The sequence below is a fragment of the Gossypium raimondii genome, chromosome 3, assembly GCF_025698545.1.
Source record: "Gossypium raimondii isolate GPD5lz chromosome 3, ASM2569854v1, whole genome shotgun sequence".
Classification (NCBI taxonomy): Eukaryota; Viridiplantae; Streptophyta; class Magnoliopsida; order Malvales; family Malvaceae; genus Gossypium; species Gossypium raimondii.
Window position 1 is genome coordinate 21,087,598 of NC_068567.1, and position 18,346 is coordinate 21,105,943.

The window sequence follows — 18,346 nt, forward strand, 5'->3', positions numbered from 1 at the left end:
AATGGATATAAATATTGATTTGAATTAATTGGTATTTGTTTTCGAATATTATGTGCAAATGATTATTTCATTCATTTAGATTTAATTCATGATTATACTTGTGAATGTATTACCAACATTTTAGGTTCTTGAATTAACTATTTAATGGGAAAAGGTAATAGTTAATAGACAAAAGACTCAAATGGTGCATATCATGTTGATTTTAGAAGATAATTGTTGTATGCATAAACTGTGTAAATTCTCGGGAGGGTGATTTTTAGGTTAGTTTTTTAACATAGGGATATGCTAATTAACTTAGGAACATAATAGGACTTTGGGAGAAGATTATGCCTTAATTAAAATGGGTTTAATGAATTTTCATATTACCACGAACCTTTCGTGATATTCTTTTTATGAATGCCAATAAATTCTTGTTAAAGTGAAATATTTATTTTAGTTTATTCATGTTGTGTTATATTATTCTGTGTGTTAACTCTTGTTGTGATTATTTTTTGCAAGGTAAGTTGTTTTATTTTGAGGGTATTTGACAACTAATTACATCATTAACTTAGAATTCGATTTTCAACAATTAAATATTCTCTTTATTTTATTATTAACCAAATTGATTAAAATTAACTTTGCAAATAATTCACACAATAATCCCTGTGGAGACGACACTCTTTTACTCACTATTTATTACTCGTACGACCATGGACACTTGCACGTAGTCACGTGACAACAAGTTTTTGGCGTCATTGTCGGGGATTCTATTTATCATTATTTGTGAAGGTATTTATTTTTTAGTTTTGTTTTTATTATTATTTTAACTGGTTTACTTTTCGTGATTTTTCAAGGTTTATGAACATAGACTGAATTATCGATCTATTGTCGTTGACCTAGAAATTGAATGTACTTTGAGGCAAAAAAGAAGGGAACAATCAGCCTAAAGACAATTTGAAGAGATAATTAAAATTCGAGAGAAGACGCAACCTATAATAATCGGAATCTTATCCTTATTGCTGATGATAGAGATTGAGCGATTAGGAAATATGATGTGCCTTTGTTTAGTGAAGTCAATCCAGGGATTGTAAGATCCGAGATTGAGGCCCCTCAGTTTGAGTTAAAGCCAGTGATGTTCCAAATGTTGCAAAAAATGGGGCAGTTCAGTGGGATGCCTGCTGAAGATCCACATTTGCATTTCCTCTTTTTTATGGAAGTAAACGACTCTTTCAAGTTACCAGGAGTATCTAAAGATGCCTTAAGGTTGAAGCTTTTCCCATATTCATTGCGAGATCGCACATGAGCATGGTTGAATTCCTTACCGCCCCGTTCTATTTTCACATGGCAAGAACTGGCGAAACGTTTACTGATGAAGTATTTTCCACCAAGTAAGAATGCTAAACTCATAAATGAATTTACTACGTTTTAGCAATCCGATATAAGTCCTTGTATGAGGTGTGGGAACGATTTAAGGAGTTATTATAAAAATGCTCTCATAATGGAATTCCTTATTACTTTCAACTAGAGACTTTCTACAATGGTTTCAATGCTCACATGAGAATGGTGGTAGACACTTCAGCTAACAGAGCTCTTCTTTTAAAATCTACAATGAGGCGTATGAGATTCTTAAAATATTTTGAGTAACAACTACCAGTGGCCTGTTCATTGAGCAGCTACAGGAAGAAAGGTGGCAAGAGTTCATGAAGTTGATGCTCTTACATCTTTAGTAGCTCAAGTATCTACTATGACTTCCATGCTTAAAATTTTTTCTATTAATGGTCGCAACACTAACATGAAAGGTCAACAACCAAGCCAGTTCGAGAATATCGTATGTGTTTACTATGGTGATGGTCATGCATTCGAATAATGTCTATCCAATCCTGAATCTATTTATTATGTGGGAAACCAACATCAAAATAGGAATGGTCTAGGTCCATAATCGAATCATTATAATCCTTCATGGCGAAATCATCCCAATTTCTCCTATAGTAATTAAGGTACTAGTTCAGGTAATTCCTTTATGTATTCTCATTCAAACCATTTGTCAGGTTTTTCTCAACAGATGCAGAAACCTAAGTCAACTGAGTTTTCAAATAGTTTAGAGAACCTACTGAAAGCATATATGGCTAGAAATGACGTGACTCTAAGGAATCTGGAGAACCAGATGGGACAGTTAGCTAATGCGCTAAGAAATATACCTCAAGGTGCTTTGTCGAGTGATACGTGGAATCTCAGAAGCACAGGAAAAGAATAGTGTAAAACTATTACTTTGAAGAGTGGAAAGGTGTTGGAACCAGTAGTTGTTGAATCCAAAGATAAGCTTGTTGTTGTCCATAATAAAAAAAATTTCAACTAGAAGTTGAATCTCCCACAGTGCAAAATCTTGTTCCTGTGATCTCTATTGAAGCACAACCGTAGCAAAGTAGTCTTAAAGAATCAGCACCCAAGGTAGATGCAGAACCAACACTTTCTCTAAAAAGCTTTCTGATTAAGGTAAAACCTCCACCAACTCCTTTTCCGTAGAGATTCCAGAAGCAACAACAAGAGGTACATTTTAAGAAATTCTTAAATGTACTTAAGAAATTTCATATCATCATTCTGTTGGTAGAGGCTTTGGAAAAGATGCCGAATTATGTGAAATTCATGAAAGATATCCCCTCTAAGAAGAGACAAGTGGGAGAATTTGAGACAGTGGCTCTAACTAAGGAGTGTAGTACATTCTTACAAAATAAGTTTCCACCAAAAGTGAAAGACCCTGGAAGCTTTACCATGCTGTGTAACATCGTAATTCCTATTATGGTATGGCTCTATGTGATTTGGGAGCGAGCATAAATCTAATGCACATGTCTGTGTTTAGTCAATTGGGAATTTGTGAAGTTAGACCAACAATAGTTACACTACAGCTAGCAAATCAATCAATAGCACTTCTTGAAGGAAAGATTGAAGATATTTTGGTATGTGTTGATAAATTTAATTTTCCTACTGGCTTTCTTATTTTAGATTTTGAAGCAGATAAAAAATTCCTTACCATTTTTGGAAGACCTTTTCTAGCAACCGAAAGAACATTATTGATATTTAGAAAGAAGAACTTACCATGCGAGTCCAAGATTATAAGGTAACTTTTAGTGTTTTCAAAGCTATGAGATACCCTGATGCAGGAGAAGAATGTTCTGCTATGGATGAGACAATTAGGACAACTCTTAGCTCCAGAGATGCTAAGTAACTATGAGAATGAAAGAGATCAAGCTGAATTAGAAGCCAAATTACAGGGATTCAGTTCGCAACCCCATTTCGAGTCTTTGGAGTTGAAATCCTATGAGTATAAATAGTTGAAAGCTTCAACTAAAGTTCCGCCCAAGTTAGAGTTAAAGGTACTACCTTCTCACCTTAAATATGTTTTTTTGGGTACCTCTTCTACTTTACCTATGATTATCTTAGCTAAATTAATTGAGAATCAAGTAGAGAAGTTGATTAGTGTCTTGAAGAAATTCAAGAAGGCAACCGATTAGATGATAGCTAATATTAAAGGTATTAGCCCATCTTTTTGTATTCACAAAATCATCTTAGAAGATGGTGAAAAGGACACTATTGATGGCCAAAGAAGGTTGAACCTTATCATGAAAGAGGTAGTCAAAAAGGAGATCATCAAGTGGTTAGAAGTGGGAATCATTTACCCCATTTGAGATACCTTTTGGGTGAGTCCAGTCTAGTGTGTGCTAAAGAACAGTGACATCTCAGTTGGAAAAAATGAAAATAATGAGTTGATTCCATCCAGAACAGTTACAGGTTAGAGAATTTGTATTGATTACCATAAGTTGAATAAGGCAACTTGGAAATATCATTTCCCATTGCCATTTTTAGATTAAATTCTAGACAGACTTGCAAGGCATAATTACTATTGTTTCATCGATGGATATTCAGGGTACAATTAAATCCTTGTAGCCCTAGAAGATCAGCATAAGACAACCTTCACATGTCTATATGGTATGTTTGATTTCAGGCGTATGCTTTTTGGTTTATGTAATGCACCTTCCACTTTTCAACGGTGTATGGTGGCTATATTCACAGACATCGTTAAAAATTTTTTGGAAGTGTTTATGGATGACTTTTTTATGTTTAGAGACTCTTATGACAACTATTTAGATAATTTGGCCAAAGTGCTCAAACGATGCGAAGAGACAAACCTAGTTCTTAACTAGGAGACATGCCATTTCATGGTAAGATTAGGCATTGTTTAGGGACACAAAATTACAAGGCAAGGAATAGAAGTTGACAAGACAAAGATATGTTATCAAGAAACTCCCACCTCTAGTGTCTGTGAAGAGCATTACGAGTTTTTTGGGACATGCCGGGTTTTAGAGAAGATTCATTAAGAATTTCTACAAAATCTCCAAACCACTTTGTAAAATATTGGAAAAAAGATTCAATATTCAATTTTGATGATGAATGTTTAACAACTTTTGAAGAATTTAAGAAAAAGATTAGTTTTAGCACCAATCATCATTACCCTAGATTGGAGTTCATCGTTTCAACTGTTGTGCAACGTGAGCGACTATGCAGTAGGAGTTGTTTTGGGACAATGAAGGAATAAAATTTTCCATCCCATCTACTATGCTAGCCAAACCTTGGCAGAAGCACAATTAAATTATACAGTAACAGAAAAAGAGCTACTTGTTGTTGTTTTTGCTTTTGACAAATTTCATTCATATCTTGTAGGTACAAGATATCTAATGTCAAAGAGAGATATCACAAAACTTAAATATCTAATGTCATGCTTGGTATAAAATATCTAATATCAAAGAGAGATGCAAAACCACAATTAATTTATTGGATTTTGTTAATCCAAGAGTTTGATTTGGTGATATAGAATAGGAAGAGAATAGAGAATCAAGTGGCAAATCATATGTCCAGACTGGAGCAAAAAGATGAAACACATCTTCAAGGTAATTCATTTCTATAAAGCTCATTTGTTTGCAAATTATGCAACTTTTTAGCTAGTTGTTTACTGCCGCCCGATTTGACATATCAACAAAATAGGAAGATTCTTCATGATGTTAGATATTATTTTTGGAAGGAATCATTTTTGTTTAAGCAATATGCAAGATCAAATGATTAGAAGGTGTGTAGTCGAGATCGAAGTAGCTGATATTTTATACCATTTCCATTCATCCCCTAGTGGGGGACATTTTGGAAGATCACGAACAACATCCAAAGTATTACATGTCGGTTTCTTTTGGCCGACCCTGTTTAAAATGCATATGCCTACATGAAAGAATACAATTGATGCCAAAGAGTCAGAAATCTGACCAAGAGGAATGAGATGCCACTAACCAACATACTTGAGGTATAGTTATTTGATGTTTAGGGTATTGACTTCCTAGGCCATTTTCCTTCTTCTTTTGGTAATAGGTAAATATTGGTAGCCATTGATTATGTGTTCAAATGGGTGGAAGCCGAGGCATACCCGACTATTGATGCCAATGTAGTGATGTGGTTTCTTCAAAAACATATATTCATGAGATTTGGAACTCCCAGAGCTATAATCAACGATGAATGTTATCATTTTGTGAATAATTGGTTAAAGTGGTTGTTGGACAAATATAATGTAAAACATAAAGTCGCTACAGCTTACCATCCTCAGATGAATGGTCAAGCTAGTTTGCGAATAAAGAACTAAAGGGCATAATTGAAAATGTAGTACACCCAACTGAAAGAGATTGGTCTCGGAGACTTGATGAAGCATTATAGGCCTACCGAATGACATTTAAGATTCTATTAGGGATATCTCATTGTAGGTTAGTCTATGGTAAGAAATGTCATTTGCCATTTGAACTTGAGCATAAAGCCTATTGGGATCTTAAACAACTCAATTTAGACCTAAAATTTGTTAGAGACAAACGGATGTTACAACTCAATGAGTTGGAAGAGATGAGATTATTCTCTTACAAGAATGCCAAAAATTTTAAAGAAAAATAAAAAAGATGGCATGGTAAGCATATTCGTCCATGTATGTTTGAAGTGGGACAACAAGTTCTCCTCTTCAATACGAGATTGAAGTTTTTCCCAGGTAAACTTAAATCCCGATGGTTAGGACCTTTTACGATTAATCAAGTTTTTCCATATGGAGTAGTTGAACTCCAAAAAAATAAAGGAGGTATGTTTAAAGTTAATGGTCAACGACCGAAACATTATTGGACCGGTAAAATCAATCAAGAAAACACTTCTCTCATTTGAACTGATCCATGAATATTTTTTTGGTCGGAAATCTGTTACTTTTGTAAATAAATAAAATTTACCATTATGTTTATTTTTATTTTTATTTTTAATTACATTTTATTTTAAGTTGTAAATTAAATAGTTAAGTTTTGTAAATAAATAAATGAGTAAATAGAATTAATAATTTAAATAAAACTTTTAACTAAAATTAAGTTAACTTAAGTGAAATTAGAGTTTTTTTTTTATTATTTTCCCTACTTTTCTCTTTTCTCTTTCTTGTGTTTTTTTAGCTGCCACATTCCTCAGCCCCGTTGTCCTTCACACTGCCGCCAACACCCCTTGCCAGCCCAGCTTGGTGTGGTGTGACGCCCAACAGCACCAGTCAACCTGTGCGCCCAGCGTGTGCACGTGCATCTTCTAGCAGCAAGCCTTTGTGCGTTGCTCTGTCACACACCACCGCAAATCGTTATACGATTGCAATAGTCATGATCACCATCGAACGCTTGCGACAACCATCACATACCATCAACCCTATTGATCATATATCAGCTGCCTCTTTCAGGATCAATCGAGTCCTAGCAAGCTCTGTCGATTACCATCGTCAACAATTGGAAGCAATCGGGACCTGTAGAACCTTGTGCGCCACCAGTCAACGACAACAGCAGAATTTTTTCAATAGTTTCCTTGGAGAGGCAGCCATCACATACCATTGATCCCTATTGATCACATACAGCGGCCTCTTTCGGGCACAATCGAGTCCCAGCAAGCCCTATCGATTACCATCGTCAACAATTGGAAGCAATCGGGACCTGTAGAACCTTGTGCGCCACCAGTCAACGGCAACAGCAGAATTTTTTCAATAGTTTCCTTAGATATTGTGGCTAACCCTTCAACATTCAACAAATCATATTTGCTGCTCCTAACCCATCTTAAGGTATTTTTGGATTTTATTTATTCTACTAAGTAGTTTTTGTCTTGATTCCGCCACACCTAGGCAAGATACTAACATGGAGGGGGAGATAGCCACAGACAATGATGGGTCAATAAATAAATGTAGGGGGTTTTCTTTATTCAAAGATATTTCTTTTAGTTAGTTTTATTTTTTTTAGAAACATTACTTTTTTTTAATTTTTGCAAAATAAGTTTAGCTGCAATTCTTTTTCAATGTTTTTCTTATTTTTATCTGATGGATGTTTTGAACAATGAGATTGTTCCACTTAAGTTTGTGGGGGATCATGCCTCAAATTTTTTTTATTTTTGCCTTAGTTTTTGTAGAAGATGAATTCGTACAGGGAGGCAGAGAAGTAGAAAAGACACTCAACATCAATCGAGTATGATATTTAGTTCAAATTCAGGTATGATCTTTTATTTATTTCAAGTATTTTTATGTTAAATAAATTATGAGATGAATTTTGATTTTATGAGTATGTAGATTCACCATAATTGTTTTATATTCCCTGGAAATTAAGATTGCATGAGGATTTTGTCTCTAGAATTTGTTTGGTATTTTCCTTGAGGCAAAATATTAGGTAACAAAGTGAGTTTAAAAATGACTAGGCATATTTTCTTTGGATCGATTGAGCTTTTCAAGCCTACCTTATTAATTAAATCCTTTGAAAACCAATTTTGAGTTGTATGGCCTATATTTTTTGGAAATAACCCATGAAATACATAGCTTATCTTAAATAATTATTTTTTTGACCTCTTAAACCTTTAAATCTTAGCCTTGCTTACTTTGGAAGTGTTTTGAAGTTTAAGTTTGGGGGAGTCCAAGAAGATCATATAGTGTAAAACACTCAGATGAGTTACTTATAAAGAATATGCTCGAAAAGTTACTTTTTTAATTCAAAAGAGAAAGAGAGAGAGAGAGTACCATTAGGCACAAGTGCTGAAAATAAAAGAGTTAGTGGGTGATTACAAATTTTTGATGGCCAATGTAAGCTAGGTTTAAGGTTATTGAACCTAAAATATCTATTCTTCTCTATACCTTAACCCTATCCCCATTACAACCCTTACTAAGACCTATTAATTTAAAACAACTAAGTTAACTACATTAGTGGAGAGGGAATATCAAGTCAACATATGAAGACGTGTTAAATCTGAGGAATGATGCTTAGTTAATTTAGGCAATTAATCTTTTATGGTTGAACTTAATCTACTCTTAAAACTAGTTGTTCAAATCATGATTTATTAGAATTTTAGTTACTTGAATAAATATTGGATGATATGTTGCCTATGAACAACATATTTACAAGATTGATTTGAGAATAAAATTTCTATTTTTCTACGACTACTTGGATGAATAAAAATTTTACATGATGACATGTTTTTAGCATTCCTCGGGACGAGCAATGATTTAGTTTGGGGTGTGTAAACTCCAAAATATATATATTTCAACACTTTTTTTATTTACAAATTATGCTAATTCTGAGTAAAAATATTACACTTTCGTGGTTTTATACTTAATTTCATGATATTTTTTTTATTTCCATCGGAATGTGTTAAGTTTATGAATATTATGTTAAATGCATGTTATTCTGTTATTTTTTGGGATTAATTGGGCTAAGGGAAAGGATGACAAAATTTTGGTTGTATTTGGGTCTTAGACGGGTACAGATTGAAAGGATGATAAATGCAATCACATGAACTTCAATTAGTGATAATTCAGAATGAATTCCAAGAAGGCCCAATATGGTCTAAATTGGAGGCTCAAAACCAATTCCATATACCTAATTTTACCAGAAAATAAGTTGGCAAAAGTCACTGCTAAAATTGTCAATCCCTAACCACTTAGTCAAACTTCCACAAATAACAGATTTGACCCAATATTTTCCAAAAGAAAATAATCATAATATCTTCCTTGTAACACCCCAAACTCGACCTAGATGTTATGGCCGAATCTAACGACGTCACATGGTAGTGGTTTTCGAAAAATATGTCGTCGCTAAATCCTCTTTTCTATTTAACCATTTTTTATTATCTTATGTTAACTTCAAATCATGTTGTTCATTTTCAAAATATTCTTCATTTACAAATCATTATTCAATTTCAAATTTCAATTGAAAACCTGAGTTTTACCTAACACTAGCAGATTTAAATCATAAAACCGTATAAAATCCAAATTTTAAACCAAAATTCTTAAAGGTCATAATTATAACAAAATATCTTCAAATAAAAGTAAAATCATAAATAGGTAGTAAACAGTGTAAAAGAAGCCGTGTGGCCACGACTGAGTCCTCCGTTGCATCGATCCACCTATATCTAATGATTACCTGCACATATTAAACAGAAGGGGTGAGTCTAAGTAAACTTAGTGTGTAATCCCCATAGAAATTAACAGACAATAAACAAATAATCACAGTTTGGGCTTAAGCCCTTTTCAGTATCTGTATCAGTCCAGTTTGGGCCTTAGCCCATCTCAGTACAAAAACAGTCATGCAGTAGGGTTTAGCCCATCAGAGTATTAGTAGCAGTAACAGATATGCAATCAAAAAATCCTACCCATCCCTGTCCAACCCATCTTGTGACTGCATTTTGTGACTCAATGTGTGGATATAATCAACACACCCATCCCTACACTCCAAGTAGTACCGAATGCGGCACTAGACAGTAGTTTGCAGTTGAGCTACCAGTAAATTAGGCTCGAGGCCTTTCAGTACACTTCCTCCAAACATTATAATCCCCTAACCCAATACAATGCAATATACAGATATGACATGCTGTAACATAATATCATGCATGTAAACAGGGCATATAGTATCAAATCAGTGGGGCATCATTAGGCTTATTCATATCAGTCATACAGTCATTTCAGTCAATTAGGGGTCTAGGTAAACTTACCGACCCTACAATAGGTTCAGAGTTGACTTGGACGACCCGTACAACCTTATCAGTCAAACAGTTAAAATGAGTCTACAAGCCCATGATGTTCGCCCGTGTGGGCCCACACACCCGTGTGGCCCACATGACCCAAATTGGTCTTGGATTCGTGATCCATTTTAATGTAACTCGTGCTAGTTAATTATTCAAATGTGTTTCCACTATTTACTCATATGATCCTTCAAAGCTGTCTACTTGAGTCATTGTTACTAAATTATTTGTATCTTAAGCTATAGAATTTCGAATTAAGATCCGCAAATTTTCTCTGAAACCAGACTCACATATCTTCTTACCATAAAATTTTTAGAATTATTAGTTTAGCCAATAAGTACAGTTTATTCTTTAAAATTTCCCTTATTCTGCTGTTTGACAGTTTCGACCTTTTTGCACTAAAAATTAATTATCTTCTAGTACAAAATTTGGATGATGTTCCCATTTATTTTTTCTTGAAAGTAGGCTCATTTAAGATTTTAAAAATATAAATTCTAACCATAATTATTTTTATACAATTTTTAATAATTTTTCAAAGTCAGTATAGGGGATTCTGAAATCATTCTGACCTTGTCTCACTAAAATTCAAATATCTCATAATATGGAATTCTTTTGCTTACTTGGAACGACGAAAATGTGCAAGTGTACAAAATCGTAACAAGTAATAAAGTGACAAGTAAATGTCAAGTTATCGTGCCCACAGGGACTGTAAAAAGGAATATTTATGAAATTAATGTTAAAACACTTTGGTGATGGAAAATATTTTGGTTTAAAGATGATTAAAAACTAAGGGTTAAAAACTAAGTAAAAAATAAAAATAAAAATTTCTAATGCACGATTTCAAATAAGGTTTAATCAAGATGATATAATTGTGTTGGATTAATTACATTCCTTTAACTTAGAATTATTAAACTTATATTTATACTGCTATGAATAAATTCACGGCAACTCGGTAATTTGCTAACTACTGCTCATACATACTTACTAAATTAATCAATCTCTTGAACATTTTTCAATGTAAATCCAAGCGATTAATCAATCTTCACAAGCATATAAAAGATCAAGTGAGGTAACAGAGTATTTCTACCTTGAAACAGTTTAATCACAATAATCTTGCAAGTTATGCAAGGCATATGTATCGCCAAATACAATGCTAAATTAACTTCAGCTACCTTAGAAGAATAAACATGTATTGTGTCAACTAATTACAATTTCAATACGATTTAATAATTAATTCATTAGTTATCTAACAATTAATATTGCAAGAATAACTTAGGCATGATTTTACTTAATCAAGCATCTTACCGAGGCCAATAACAGCATAAACACAATTTCAATAATTCAAGCAGGCAAAATATAATCAACCCAACACGGATTAAATTCAAGCTAGATTGATTAAAATAACCATTTCAATAGCATAAATATTTATAAACATGTTTGTCAAAACAACAACGAAATTTAAAGAGATAGGGAATAAGAAGCAAATCCAGTGTTTCTCCGTGGCTTGATTGATTTCTTTGTTGTCCTCGGCTATCAAGGTGGCTTATGAACACTTTAATTGAGGGTCAAAAATGGCTGATGAGGACCTCTTTCCCAAGATAAGAAATCGGCACTTGAACAAAAGGGAAAATGGGAAGGAAAAGTTGAGAGAAAGTGAGAGAGGAGAAGAGAGAATGAGAGTGTGAGGGATGATTTGAATTATCAGCAAGGGGTGGCTTTTATAGCTGATTGTGGCTGCTAAAAATAGAAAATTTCATCAGCCAAAGAGACCCCCCTTGGCTGGCCACACACATGGCAAAGTTGAGAGATTCAACTTTGCTAAAAATAGCCTGGGACAAATCCATAAAGCCACATTTTTTGGAAGGGTCTGAATGCAAGGTTGAAAGTTCTTCAAGGGTTTCTTTGCAAGCTTATTTAGTCAGCTAAAATGCTAATTTGGGTCAGCATATGAACGGTTCGGGCAGCCCAATTGGTGGCTAGTTCGGTTCACTAGATTCGGTTCAACCAATGTAGTTCAACTGGACTCTTTTTTTCCATAATTAACTAATAATAATTTATTTAGCCCAAATTAAATTGGGAATAAATTAAAATTAATTATATTATGAATTAACAAAAATTTTTGGACCATCTTAGGCTGGAAATAAATTTGCCTCGATGCTTTAAATTGCTTTTTGGTTTTATTCTTCGAGCATTGTTTGTAGAGCCAATTTTCGCCATTTGTTCGAATCTGTCGAAAATAGTCAAAATTAATAAAAATTAACTATAAAATTAATTAAAATTCATCATGTTCATATTTTTAACATAATTTAATTATTTTATAATATTTAATTATTTTTCGACAATAATTTAACCGAAATAGCATGATTTTAAGTTAAAAGGGCATGTAAAACACATAAATTTTCGTGTTTCCAGACTAAAAATTAATTATATTCTCGCAGAATTCATATGATGTTTTCATTTGTTTCTCTTGAAAGTAGACTCATTTAATATTTTAAAATATAAATTCTAACCCATAATTATTTTTACAAAATTTGTAATAATTTTCCAAAATCGGATGAGGATTCCAAAATCATTCGACCCTTTCTCACTAAAATTCAAATATCTCATAATATGAAATTATTTTACTTACTTTGTTTCTTCTATGAGAAACTAGACTAAAATATCTTTAATCTAATATTTTTTTCATCCTCTAATTTGATTTCCACAATTTATGGTGATTTTTCAAAGTTAGCCTACTACTACTGTCCAAACAACAAACAATTTTAGCTTTTCACCGAATCCCTTATTTTTGTGTTTCGGGTACACACCTGGTTTTGTTTCGTTGAAAAAACACTCCCGATCTCTCCAATACCTAAAATTGACCAAACGAACCCAGAATTAAACACTTATAATCACATTAAATCGAACCAAAAGTGATGGACAACCCACTTAAATCGACTAAAATCTTACCTTAGGACGAGCAACGTTAATCCGCACGTTTAAAGCTCCGACTGGGAAACCCCAACACCTTGATCTTCTCATAAACACAGGATACATCGATTAACTACCATAAACTAACGTTGCTAGATCTCAAATCAAAGGAAAAAGGCTAAAAGTGATCACTTACCAGATGAAAAAGGGCCACAAACGCAAGAGCGATGATTGACTGCGAAAAATCCAACAGGAAGCCGCGAAAATCGAAGAAGAAAGTCGACGTCAGAATTTTGGAGAGAAGAGAGAGAACCAAATTTTGAAAAGAATAAAATAAAAAAATAACAAAAATAATCTTGATAACTCCCCTATCTTCTCTCAATTAACTACCCACTAACAATCGACTACTCAGAATCCATCTTTTACACAACTCTTCCAGGAAACCGAGTAAAAAGATTAACATTCTCGCTCGCACAGAGATTCAAACACAGTACCTCCAACACTCCAACTCCCTTACCACTTGAACCTGTAGGCTCATTCTGATATGATTTTACAAATAATTAAACTTAAGCCCACTAAACAAGGATAAGGCTTTAATCAGAAAAAAAATTCCAAAATTTCGCCAAATGCATGGCTTAAACTTGGGATCTCATAAACACACCTAGAACACTTAACCACTAGAGCAGACAGATATTTGTGTCATATTTTTACAAACAAAAAATATACATTTTTGGGGTGATACATTCCTTATAAAAAAACTTCAACCGTCCATCAACTGCTAAAAACAACAGTAAAAAATAATCACAATTTGACCACATTTGGCCAGCCACACCAGGAGAGAAAAAAACTAACTTCCTTGCTAAATTTAGCAAGGAAGATTCACTCCTCCACCATACAAGGGACGATATGGTCATGAGAGATTATGAGATATTTAATTTGATACTTTTGGCATGGGTTCAAATGGCTATAAAAAGAGGCCTTCATCCATCATTCAAGGCATTAGAATCCTATCATCTTTTACACATTTTCACACCATTTTCTCACATCAGTTTTTAGAGAAAAATTCCTTTGAGTATTCTTGGCTTTATCATGGCTTGCTAACACTTGAATTCCAAAAAACAAGGCAATCACTTGCCGAAATGAGAGCAGCAAGGAGGATGACTTGAAGATGTCTAGATGATTTTAACATAAAGTTGAGGTAGAAAGCCACCATGGGAAGTTGCAAGGAGCAACCACAAATAGCCCCCTGTATCCAGTTGTTTACTCTTCACATTTTGAAATGGTCGTGGATAGCCTCCATCGACTACTCTTTCTTATCTTTTTATTTATTGTTAATTATTGTTTTCTATGTTGGGAGACAAGATTTCATCTTATCTTTATGTTTTTATTTTAATATGACATGACTTAATTTTGTTTATTCAAAATGGATATGAATCTTGATTTGAATTAATTTGTATTTGTTTTCTGAATATTATGTGCAAATGATTATTTCATTCATTTAGGTTTAATTCATGATTATACTTGTGAATGTATGGCCAAAATTTGTAGGTTACTGAATTAATTATTTTATTCGGGAAGAGATAATAGTTAATAGACAAAAGACCAAAAGACCAAAATGGTGCATATCTTGTCGATTTCGGAAGATAATTTTTGTATGCATAAACTATGTAAATTCTTGGGAGGGTGATTTCTAGGTTATTTTTTTTTGACATAGGGATATGATAATTAACTTAGGAACATAATAGGACTTCAAGAGAAGCCTATGCCTTAATTAAAATGGGTTTAATGAATTTTCATATTTCCATGAACCTTTCGTGATTTTTTTATGAATGCCAATAAATTCTTGTTAAAGTGAAATATTTATTTTATTCTATTCATGTTGTGTTATATTATTCATTGTGTTAATTCTGTTGTGATTATTTTCTACAAGGTAAGTTGTTTTATTTTGTGGGTATTTGACAACTGATTACATCCTTAACTTAGAATTCAATTTTCAACAATTAAATCTTATTTTTATTTTATTTTAACCAAATTGATTAAAATTTACTTTGCAAATAATTCAAACAATAATCCCTGTGGAGACGATAATCTTTTACTCACTATTTATTACTTGTACGACCATGTACACTTGCACGTAATCATGCAACAACTAGTCATTCCACTAAAGTACCATGATTGAACTTTCCCCATTAAATACCATTCTAAAAGCTACTTATCAAGTGTTTGTCGAATGTGTTACCATTATAGGATATTCTAACATCTTTGGGTTAAATCTATTCACCGAATATGATTCTATTTTATTTTATGATAACCATTATATCTTCCTTCATGAAAAAGTCAATTACTAACAAATAGTAATTAAGTCATTTGTCTCGGATGAATGACCTATGATCATGTTACTTTTCCATCTATCATGTAATGTCTATTATAGGATACCATTTAGCCTTTATTGGGATATGAATTCAAATATTTTAAGTGAAGCTATGTTTTGCAGAAGTTGTATACCCGATGTACCATGTAATGTCCTGGAAATTTTTACAATAAGAAAGTAAGATAGTATCCTTAATATAGTAAAATAAGGAAATAAAGTGATAAAAAGGGAAATTTTGATTTATGTCAACATTGGGAAGTATATTATGACATATTAATGCAAGAAATGACTAATTCGCAAAAGTGAGAAAAGTTTTGTTGCCCATGAGTAAATACTTAAAATTTGAGGGGTTAAAGTGTAAATATGAAAAATTTGAAGGATCAATAGTGCACATATTTTAAGGGTGGAATGCTCTAGAAACTAAGGAAAAGGGATGAATTAGGACCAAATTGAATAAGTGAAGAATTATGAGGGACTAAATCAGAATTTTACCAAATTGAGTGATGACTCAAGGATGGAATTTTAAAAAGATCATAAAGGGTAAAATGGTCAATTAGAAGGAGAGAGAAATCTAGATGACAATGACGATGTTGGTGATATTTTAGATTAATTAATTAAATAAGTATTAGTTTATTAATATTTTAATTTGATTTTTAAACGATATTTTATTATTTTATTATTAATTTATTTAGTATTTATATAAGAAAAGGAAGATGAAGAATCATCTTCTTCCCATGCATCCAACGTATGAAGAGAAAAGAAAGAAAGAAACTTTCTTTTCTTAACAATTTGGTCCTCCCACCAAAAATTCACCGTTTTCACTTAGAAATCAAAGAGATTTCCATAGCCACCAAGAGAGAAAATTGATAAGGAGACTATGGGGAGCTAGAGTATCAAGTTAGATTCAAGAAATAGAAGCTGGAGCGAGAGAGAAAATCAAGTTAAAGATTGAAATCAATAGCACAAGGTAAGAACATCAAGATTTCAATATACTTTTGAGTTTGATATTATTGAAAAAGTAGGAAATTAATGTTAATATAGAGTTTCATTATATAAGGTTCTATATTCTTGTTATGTTAGTAAAGGAAATAAGAGGTAGTGATGGAAAATATTGAAGAGAAAGGAAAGTAAGTTGTTATAATTTTAGTTATCAACATTTTACACTAAAACAGTTTTAAGACAATGACAATAGTTTGACTTTGAAAATTCACCAAAATTTTAGAAATTGAATTAGAGGATGAAAAAATTATGGAATTAAATATTATTGAGTCTAGTTTCTCATAGAAGAAACTATGTAAGTAATGGAATTGTAAATCATTATATATAATGAATTTTTTGAGACAAGTTCAAAATGAATTCGGGTTCCCCTATTCTGACTTTGGAAAATCATCAAATATTGCAGAAAAATAATTAGGGGTGAAAATTTACATGCTTAAAATCTTTAATGAGTCTATTTTTAGTAGAAACAATCGATAACATCATCTGAATCCCGTACGATGAGATAATTAAATTTTAGTGAAAAAGGGTCAAAATTGTCAAATAGCAGAATAGGGATGATTTTAAAGAATAAACTGTACTTATTGGATAAAAAAATTTAAAATTTTATGGTAAGAATGCATGTGAGTCTATTTTCAGATAAAATTTACGGATCTCAATTCGAAGTTCTGTAGCTTAAGATATAATTAATTTAGTGGCTATGACTCAAGTGAACAGCTTGTTACGAGTAAACAAGTAAATAGTGATATTATTTATATATCAAGGATGTGGAATGGATTGAAGGAGGAGGAAAATATATGTGAGTATTAAGCTAATATGGGTTTATTTTAAAAATAGCTAATTTACATGTTTTAGGTTTAGGGACTAAAATAAAAGTAAAATTTTAGGGTAATTTTGTAAAAATTTCAAAAAGTGACCAAATTGCATGAAATGAATTGTTTTATTATTTAAATTAATAAATTGAATGAAATATTAATTTAGATCAAGATTGGATGGAAATTGAGGAAATTAGAAAATTTCCAAAATGTCCCTAAATTTTGGTATTTCGCAATTTAGCCTAGTAAGTTCGTATAAACTATATTCTATACAATTTTAATTAAAGTGAATGTTATTTGGTGATGAATAATATATATGTATATGTGTTAGTATTGAACTGAATTTAGATAATTGAATTGAATAAGAAATATGTGTTTTGTATCACTACAATTCAAACTTTATCATTATTATGTGTTTAATTTACTAATTATGTATGGTAAGTATTTTAAGGTAAGTGTTTAGTAAAATGAAAATTTATGATTGGGTATTGAAATTGAGACTGATGCTGAACTGAATTATGGAATTCTGAATATTGTTTTTGAGTACTGAATTGAATTGTGAAGTTACTGAATATTGTTATGTGTACTGCATTGAACTGTGAAATTATTGAAGTAATGAATTACTGCAATACTGTGCAACTGATTGAAATAAGGAATTATAATTGATACTGAACTAAGATGGAAATTGTACTAAAAAGTGAATTAAATACCCTATTAACTAGTCGGGCTAGTCGGATATAATTTACATGCCATAGGATATGGAAGAGTACGGGTGTTTGTCGGCTTACTAATCAGACACTTATGTGCCAACCATCGTTATCACATCGATTCGGCACTTTGTGTGTCGAAATCGTTATGTTATTCATGATTCAACACTTTGTGTGTTGAATATCATATCTTATCATATCGCCACCATTATCGACATCGATCGGTACTATGTACCATTTTAGGCACAATGTGTCGTACTGGTGTGTTTGGTTGGAATCCATGTATCTGCCAAAGCCCGAGTCTATTAATAGGGGTAATTAAATGAAAAGCTAAATCGAATGAAATGAAACAGTTGAGCTATTGAAAGAAACGTGATTGTGGAATATAATTTGAAAATGTGAATTGAATATGAAAATGTGAAATGAAAACATGAACTAAATATTCATGAGATAAATAATGGCTCAATGTGATAGTATATGAT

At 32.4% G+C, this 18,346-nt stretch overlaps 1 long non-coding RNA gene and 1 other non-coding gene across 2 annotated transcripts; one reads left to right on the forward strand and one right to left on the reverse strand.

Annotated features, from left to right (window-relative positions):
- Positions 1-1,378: 1,378 nt before the first annotated feature.
- Positions 1,379-1,484, reverse strand: LOC128040059 (small nucleolar RNA R71). Its single transcript, XR_008194719.1, has one exon. It is a non-coding gene; the product is annotated as a small nucleolar RNA R71 (small nucleolar RNA).
- A 4,902-nt stretch (positions 1,485-6,386) lies between these two features.
- Positions 6,387-14,444, forward strand: LOC128039765 (uncharacterized). Its single transcript, XR_008194333.1, has 3 exons — positions 6,387-7,129; positions 7,462-7,550; positions 14,099-14,444. It is a non-coding gene; the product is annotated as an uncharacterized LOC128039765 (long non-coding RNA).
- The last annotated feature ends 3,902 nt before the right edge of the window (positions 14,445-18,346 follow it).